Source organism: Megalops cyprinoides, chromosome 20 (assembly GCF_013368585.1).
Source record: "Megalops cyprinoides isolate fMegCyp1 chromosome 20, fMegCyp1.pri, whole genome shotgun sequence".
Lineage (NCBI taxonomy): Eukaryota > Metazoa > Chordata > Actinopteri > Elopiformes > Megalopidae > Megalops > Megalops cyprinoides.
In genome coordinates, this window is record NC_050602.1 from 16,052,754 (window position 1) to 16,061,860 (window position 9,107).

A 9,107-nucleotide genomic window follows, 5' to 3' on the forward strand; every position below is an offset into this window, starting at 1 on the left:
CTCCATAAAGGGCTACACACCTGGTCTGCATTAGAAACTGAATAAGTAAAGTGGCTGACATTTTATTGCTGCAAGGACGTTTCTCAGCCCCCCCTCCCAACCCCCCACCTCTTCATCCTACACTGCTACCTAATAACAGCACAAATGGGATGTGGACATAGCTGTATCGCGGGGGCCGAGGGCAGGGTTGCGATCTGGGGCGACTCAGAGAACGCTGAAGTGGAATTCCAGGCTAAGGGCAGACAGTGCGCTTTTCATGCTCCCTAATCCCCTGCACCCCAAGAACACTACGAAATGACAGGCACGCCATCGTTCCCAGCCCGACTGTAAATCACCTGCTTGTTTATTTCCAGCAAAATCCCATTCTGAGGGTTTTGAGAAAACAGACAGGTAATATTGTTTTTTTAAATTTATTTAAAAATGACAACATTAATAAAAATAACAGCAGTGGGCCTGTGAAGGTGGCCAGATGTGGCAGACAACTATGTGAAATACCACCTTAGGGTATATAATTATAACTGAAATTAGGTGTTTTTTGAGGACATTTTTGAGATTCTTCACATTTAAAAATATCAAGCAATTAGTTTACTTAACCTAGCTGTATTTTACCCAGCTAAGTCTGGGCACCCTCCTTTGAAACTGCCTCTTATATAGTCGACTGCAAGGACAATAGCTATCATCATTAAGATGCCATTACAAAGAGGATTACAGGAGGGAAATAAAGCAAAAAAAGCTGGTGTGTCATTCCAACAACTGATATTTATCAAGGCAAAGTTAACAAAGACTGCAATTCATCTTTCCTAACCACTTGCAAAACCTCAGACACCCGGAGACTGGGAATTGTCAGACAGACTTGATGCCTGAGTGCAGAAGTCAATATAAGCATACACATATAATGCCAGGAACAAGTTAGGAACTGCTGTGTTCTAGTCAGTTGCAAATACGGGGAATGAGCAGCAAAGAAGGAGGGCGTGCTTTGCCGTCCAATATTAAATTCATTTTCACAATATTCAATAAAAGAAACATTGTGCAACAGGGCTGCTGCTTTCACTCGCCTCGAGTGTTGTTATTAAAGGATACCATCGACACTCTGAAGCAGTGCTGGTGCACTCAAGGCATAGATATTTATTTTTACCTCCTACAAGGTTGATCATAGGCAATATTTGTAAGTTGCCATGGATACCAGCCTCAGACACATTTCTAAATTCTTACTCTTGCCACTGTGAAAAAAAATAAATAAATAAACGCAACCTGTGGAAGTGTAATAATAGGACGTTTTAAGTGACAAGAATGTGAGCTCTGTAATACTGTACATATTGCAGTCTGAATTTGAACTTTCATGTCAGCAGAAGCATACGGGGAAAAAATGGCATTACAGCTGTCTGTCAGATTGGAAAAGATCAAATATGTGTTTTGTGCGTTTCATCAGAGCAAGTTCCAGCACAGAACCAATCAGGATTCTTGCTTGAGGGGGCTGTCCATAACAGCCAAAACCTCTCCTCTCTAGACACCAAATACAAACTTTAATTGCTAAGAGCTGCTGAATGGAAGTAACAGAGCTATGTTTTTCTAAGTCCAGGTGCAGTGACACAAGTTAACAGGCAATGACTGATCTAGCCAAAAAGTATTCAGAAAATATGACAGGCATCAAAAAGGAAACGATAAACCTGTCTAAAAGACAGTTCTTGGCAAGCTGGCTTTATGTCAGTCTGTCACATCGTTAGATAACAGCCGTGGTACTTCTTATACTTGTCCAACTACCTTTTTTTTCCAACTGATACTGAAAAACAAAATACACTTTGCCAAAATGGAAAAGACTCCGTGGTCAAACACGTCATCTCTGAAGATGTCAATTCATGTTACTAGAGCCGCCTCTGTTCTCTTCAGCCATAATAATGTAAGGCGGTGGAGGTGAATTCTTAAGAGTCAGTCCCATATTTTGGTGTTGTGAACTTTGCATATCAGTTGTAGGCATGAGAAGCTGATTTTTGCTTGTACACGCATGATTTCAAAGTTGAAGCATTTCCCTACACAAAACACAAACTGCTTTAAAGATGTCATTATTTTAGGAGTATGTTTGCGGTATCACCAAAAATGTTTCTGTTTTGGCACTTATTCAGGGTTACAAAATGTCATTACTTGCGCAATTTCAGGAGCCATCCAAGGGCAGTTGAAATACAATGTTTTGATAGTGGAGGAATTATAACATGTCATAACGGACTCGTTGCTACTCTTTATTTTTACAGCACATAACTTTCTTCAACATTTATTTATTTTCATTTTTTAAAGAAATCAACATTTGCTGTTTGAAAATCAACATTTTGAATTGTTTTGTGTTATACAGCATACATACATGTCACCATAGAAATAAATATTCTTCAGTGACTTGAATGACTGAATTGATAGGAATTTTGTTATATAAAAACTGATCCTATTGATTCTCAAATTTAGAAGCGATTCTGGACACGTGATTCTGCTAAATTTCAGCACAACAGTATTTGATCTTTGCACCCCTGATATGCAGTAAAGTGCACTTCTGCAGTTTCCACCTGCTAATCCAGACAAATTTAAATGAACTCTTTGCATGGATTTGTGAAATGGGCCTGTGGTGAGTGTAAATGGATTCTTTAGGTTTTAGAAGGATCTGGCTGTGGACACTTGTCTTTTCTCTCCTGCTGTGTTTAGTTTGCGCCTGGTCTTATTGAACCCTGGATGATCACTGTGGCTCAGCTTCACCATAGTTTTCTTATCTGTACGCTCTCTGCTATGATGACCGTCTGATATTGAGTTTGGAGGATGAATTGGTTGACTTACTTATCTTGGTCAAGGGCTTTGAGGTTGTTACTGGGAGGTCCCATTTAATCACATTAAAACATATTTCTCTAAAGTTCTGTGAAAATATGCATTTTACCAGTAATAGCACTGTGAACAGTTAGCCTTCACCTATATTGGAACTGCTGGCTCTAAAAAAGGTTGTCTAGTAGTCAATCACATCTTTTAATAGTATTTGCATATTTTAAACTCATGAATGAAAAATAATGTGTGTTAAATTTTCAGGAGCCTTATTTCATTAACTAATTTACCAATTCCAAGTTAGGTTTCAACAGATAATGAAAAGGAAGCCAGACATTGGATAACAAGCAACACCTGTCTAATTAGCCATGGTTAAAAACAGGTGCATGAGTATGACAGAGTAGATAGCTGAGGTAGTTGTGGATTTCAGTGGAGGTTCCTGAGTTGAGTCTTAAAGTGAATTATTTGTGTCTTGAACATTTCTCCCTCTGTTTCTTTTTATGGGTAGTGCATTGGCCTGCACCATTCAAGAATCAGCTTTGAATCAGCATTGCAAGAAATATGGACAGTAATATGGAAGAGTAGACAGAATGGCTCCTAAGCTGAAGGGTTCAGGACCAAGATACAATGGAAACATGCTATTCAAATTCACAACTAAAAGATGACACGTTTGTTTATTTCATGCCAGACCCACTGAAAGAGTGAGGGAAAAATATCAAGGGAAATTGTTTATTGATATTGCGATGTACTCAAGAAATGGCACAAGGAGAATGTCATTAGCTTGTGCAGGAGATGCAAAGGTATGAAAAGTTTTTCTAATAGTGATTAAGTCTGACCAACAGTGGGTAGTATTGACTAGTCTCTGCCCTCAGAGTTAGCAATGAAAAGCATTTGCTTGTTTCTGCATTCATGTCTGAATGTCTGGGCTGCACCGAGGAGAAGCCTCCCACTAGTCTGATGAGATGTAACCAGATATGACCTTGGGTTTTTATGTCAGGAAAGACATATGACAATGGCACTGTTTGACAAACAATATGACAAAGACAAATGTTCAGTGGCATTGTTTGCACCACCCATGATGTCACTATAGAATGTTTTCCTTGATCTGTCATATTGATTGGTGATTTCTACCCTGCTAGGACAGGAATCTATCAGTGCTCATGGACAAAGTCATGGACCAAACCTGAAACTGTGCACTTGTGGGAGCTTAGACGAGGCAAATGCAATCCTCTGCACTTGTGGGAGCTTAGACGAGGCAAATGCAATCCTCTGATGAGAGAGTAACTGTTTTTCACACAACTCCCACAGTGCTCTACAGTGAAGTGGGCGCTCATTAGAGGATAGGTGCTACTCCACTGGCAACATCCAAACAACTTTGAGGTGCTTGATGAGTTGCCAAGAGAGTGGTGTGACAGGAGGACCTGGCCAACCCACCCACCTCTACTCATTACATTACATTACATAATATTCTTTACATTACATTCTACACCCCATGGAACAAAGCCAATCGGTTTCATCACTGTGAGCTCCTGGTAGTTGTAGTTGCAGATGACACGGCCAGGTTCTAGCCTGGCTGTAGGGTTCAGCCTGCACTTAAGATGAACTCTTTACTGAGAGTGCCACGCAGGAGCCCACTTTATTAGAGTCTAGCCTGGGCTCATATTGGTATACGTATTGTAACAGGTGACCATTGGTTGGGAACCACTCGTTAGCCCAATCATGGCAGAACATTCCAGAACATGCTTCCTTCACATACTGAACAGATTCCAAAGCACTGACAGTGCCAAGGGTGGGCTGCCTGTCTCTCAGCAGCTATTATATATCCTCCACACCCATTGGGCACTAAATGAGCCTTCACAACTATCATACAGTGTTGTCACGCAGGTGTGGAAACAAATGTTTTTGTCCCTTCCCCAACATTCCAGAACTCTACCAATAAACAGAGACTTTGGGGGAGAGAGGGATGGAGAACCATCACCTTGAGGCTTCACATTTCACTGAAAACAACCTCCTCTTGTTATGCCTGTTTACAAATTGAAATTGAAGTTTCAATCATCAAACTTATTTTGATGAAAGAGCAATTATTGATGTAGTATGAAAAATATCAATTTACTTTTTGATCATTTAATATTTTTAACTGAACGTACCACATCTAACAAGTCATGACAATAGAAATTTTAATACTGTGAACAGAGTATTGTGACAAAGAGGCTGCCAGATTTTTTTTCATCTCATAGATAGTAGTATCTTTGTCATGCATGCTCACAGAACTTGTACTCAAGGTCTAACTGCATGATATCCCCGTGAGTAATGAGAGGACATATAAACTGTCAGTTTGTAGACTGAGCAGAACATGCTGATATGAGTTACCAAGGTTACACTCCCTCTCATCATTTCATTATATCCACATATGAATTTCAGCTCTGCAGACAAATTCTCTGTGCTACAGGCCCCAAATTAAAGAGGATGCAAATCAAATTCATATTTCACATAGCTAGAAAACAAATCCTGAATTGTGCATATTAACAGGAAATATGGTGACTGGTAGAGACGTGAAGTATAGGCAGATTATATTTGCACGACTATTTTTCATATTGTATATACCTCTATGCTAGACTTTTGTTTTGTTTTTTTTGCACAGCAGAAGTGCTTGGGTTAGTGGTTACCATGTTTTCCGCTGTTGGAGATTTTAACTTGCAACCCTCTGCCCATGAGTACAAACACTTATATTGTTCTCCATATTTTATTCAGCCTATCCAGGTCTGAACCCACCTCTTTGCACAAAAAGAGAGACATGTCATTTTTTGGCTGCCTAGTTAGAGGCAGTCTGCCTGTCTGCAAAAGTGGCGTGTCTGTCCACAGGCTCTGTTAGACTACATAGACGGCAAGCTCTTCTACTGAGCTTATGCTTTTACCCACAAAAGAAAGTGTAACCTTGTGTCCAATGGGGACGGCAAGCAGGAGCAGATAGACAGGTCTCTGTCTTTTCCTCTCTCTCAGCCTTCCTTTCCTCTTCTCTCTCTGTCTCTCTCTCTTCCTCTCTTGATCTTTTAGTCTCTCTCTCCCCCTGTCTCTATTCTCTCCCTATCTCTCTGTCTCTCTCATCACCTGATGGAAGAGAGTGGAGAAATTTCACACCCGTCTGACAATGCCTGTTCTGTCATCCAGGTAGTCACACACTGGGCCGGATGAAAAGGTCTTTACTGTCAGGATGTTGTCACGTCTGAGGGTGTTGTGTTACTCTACTCTAAAGGCTGTTAGTCATGGGTGCAGTCAAGGTGATGAAAATAGCTAGACTGGACTGAATACCTCATGGAAAAGTTCTTAAACTTGAATCGATTCCAAAAGTTTGCTGCATCAAAACAGCTCAAATTAAATCTAGAGTTTTTTTTGTTTTGTTTTGTTTTTTAAAAAAGCATAATTTGACTCACACTGTGCTATTTTCTGCTCCAAAGATAAAACCAATGGACAATTTGCTTCTTCAGATTTGATTTCTATCTTTACTCCGATTAAATTATTAGCTTTTAACTCATTTCAGATTGAAAACCTTTTTTTTCATGTCAAGAATCACGGGTTAATCAGATTTTTTCCCCCACAAATGAAATCTGGCTGTTGACCTCATTACCCACCTTTTCCTAAATGGATCCTAATGTTTTTTTATGTCCGAAATTAAAGCTTGGCTCCCACCCTGTTGTTCTTTTTGTATAAAGCTATACTTTGTCAAAAACATTTTGCTTGAACCCAGCAGAATCACACTGAGAAGTGACTCAGAGCTAATAATTCAGCAATGGACTAAACAAAACCCTGTGAACTGTGCCCTGAGTCCAGTAATAAATCTGCAACTCGAACCCTGGCATTAGCATTACTTTTTGCCTGGGCATGGCTGCTCTCTCTCTTTGTCACAGTGTTAGGAAACACACTATCCCACACTCTCAAGTTGGCCAGTTTGTTTGCAATCCAATTACACTTTCACTGCAGTACTGACCTTAACAGCTGCTTACCAACAATTGATAACCAATAAGCTTTTGGGTGGCAGTGTAGTGTAGCGGTAAGGGCTCATACCTGAAAGGTTGCCAGTTCGATTCCTTGCTTGTTCATTGCTATTAAACACTTGGGCAAGGTACTTTACCCACAATTGCCTCAGTAAATACCCAGTTGTATAAATGGGTAACATGTAAAAAAACTTCTAACCTATGTAAGTCACTCTAGATAAGAGTGTCTGCTAAATGCCAGTAATGTAATTTAATGTAATGTAATGTAATTTAATGATAAACATGCTTTGTCTGAGGAGGCAACAGAAACTAGGCTTTCATAGCCTCTTCAAAACTTAATATTTACCTTGTTTACATCTTGATTGAATGTATCCCTATCTAGGTGGTGTTTATCAAGACCAATGTAGAAGAGATCCTTTCCTGAAGACACAAATATACTGTAGTATCACAGGGGCCTGAAAACTCTTGGAAGAAGCATTAATCATTGCCTCTTGCCTACCATTCATCCCATCGTCTCCGACTTGTCTGTCATTTGGGCCGGAAAGACAACTGAATGACCGCATCGCTGGTGACTCATTCTCGCCTTTGTCACGTCCGTGGCGACCCTGTAATGGGGGCAGTCCTGCTTTACATTTAGTAGAAGGACAGGGAAGTCAGGGAAATGAAATGGGGTAAGATGGCGGGAGGGAGGCAGAGTTAATTGGTTTAAATGGACCTGGACCGGCTGGGGAGTGGCTGAGAGAGAGAGGTGGGGGTTCCTCACTCTCCCAGTCCCGACGTGGCAGGGAGCTCTGGGGGCCAATCTGTTGAATTGAAAGACGCTCAATCCGAGGGGTTAAAGGAGCACCCCGCTTAGGACTTCCAAATGAGAGAAACAAATTGAATTTTCACACCCCAGACTCAGAGTCCTGGCTTTTGATTGAATTTGCGCCCACAGACAGACACACTTCTCTAATTAGTAGAAGTAAGGGGAGCCAGTGGATGGTGGGTTTGGCTTCTTGCATTGCTGTCCGAGTTCTAAGATTTACTTCAATTGCGAGGAAGGGGTGGGGGCCATTTAATTAAATTCTGTGGCATATTGTCCTTTATAATGAATAGTTGTAAGCACAATTATTTTGATTCCTATGCAACATTTTTTGGGGATTCCAGAAACCAAAAATTGATTGTGTTGAAAAAAAATAAAACATAGGCCTATCCCTAAATTCTTTCTTCATATTTAATTTCAAACCCTCATGCTATTTAGGTATGTAGATGAAAGCCTGGATTACTGCCTGTATGTTTCAATAGCAGGTCTCCTCATCACCAACAGAATTGAGGCCAACATTTATTCCACTAACTTGCTAACAAGCTAGTTAGAGTTAACTACAAGTTAGCTAACATGCTAGTTTGCCTCACTGAGCACACACTGAAAGTTTATTTAATTTTTGAAATCATTTGACTACTGACTACTGCAAAACTACTGCTTTTTACAGGTTCAGTTCCATAACCAAAATGCCATACCATATAGCTCATTTTGCAATTATCGACCACAAAATACCACCCCTCTCCCAGGTCTCACTGATATTTCTTCATCCAAGGGCCCGAACAACTGGTACAACATCTGGGGTGAAATGAGACGTGAGACACATCTTTTAGGGTGGAGTCGGTCTCTGTGAGTCACTGTGTGATCTAGATCAAAGCAGGGTCTTTCTAACCCTGCCATTAACACAGAGTGTGAGGTGTGGAGAGAGTCCCACGTTGGCACTACCACCTCATGCAAGCTTCACTTCAAAACAGCACGCAAACGCTTTTTCGTTTTTGCTCCTCAAAAGAAAGCTGTCTACACTCACCACAGATGGAGTATCAGGTACAATTTTTGTATCGTTACAGATTTTTGTGGATTTATTAAGAGTTGCATAATAGTTAATTGCACATAGATGCGACTTTGTAAGTGCATTCATAATGTGTGACCTGATCAGTGCAAAGGGTGTCAAAGTCTTTGTAGTTGTCAAGCTCAGTGACAGGCCTCTCAGCACCATCATTAGCCATGAAAAAGATAACAGACCAGGGTTTTTCTGTGGTTGCTCTCCAGCTGTTTCCTATGTCTGGGTTAAGAGCCTGTCTCATTTAAGATGTGTACTAATACAATATATGGGTAAGAATGGAAATTATTATATTGAGACAGAAGGTGCAACTGGTACAAGCATTGCCTTCTTTCTGGCGTTTCACCTGTACCTGAATATCATTCAAGTTTTACGATCGATGATTTTAGATTTTGATGATCAAAAAGGGCTGCATTGTCATGATTTGCAAGTTAGTCACAATAATATTGCTGTAACTTGA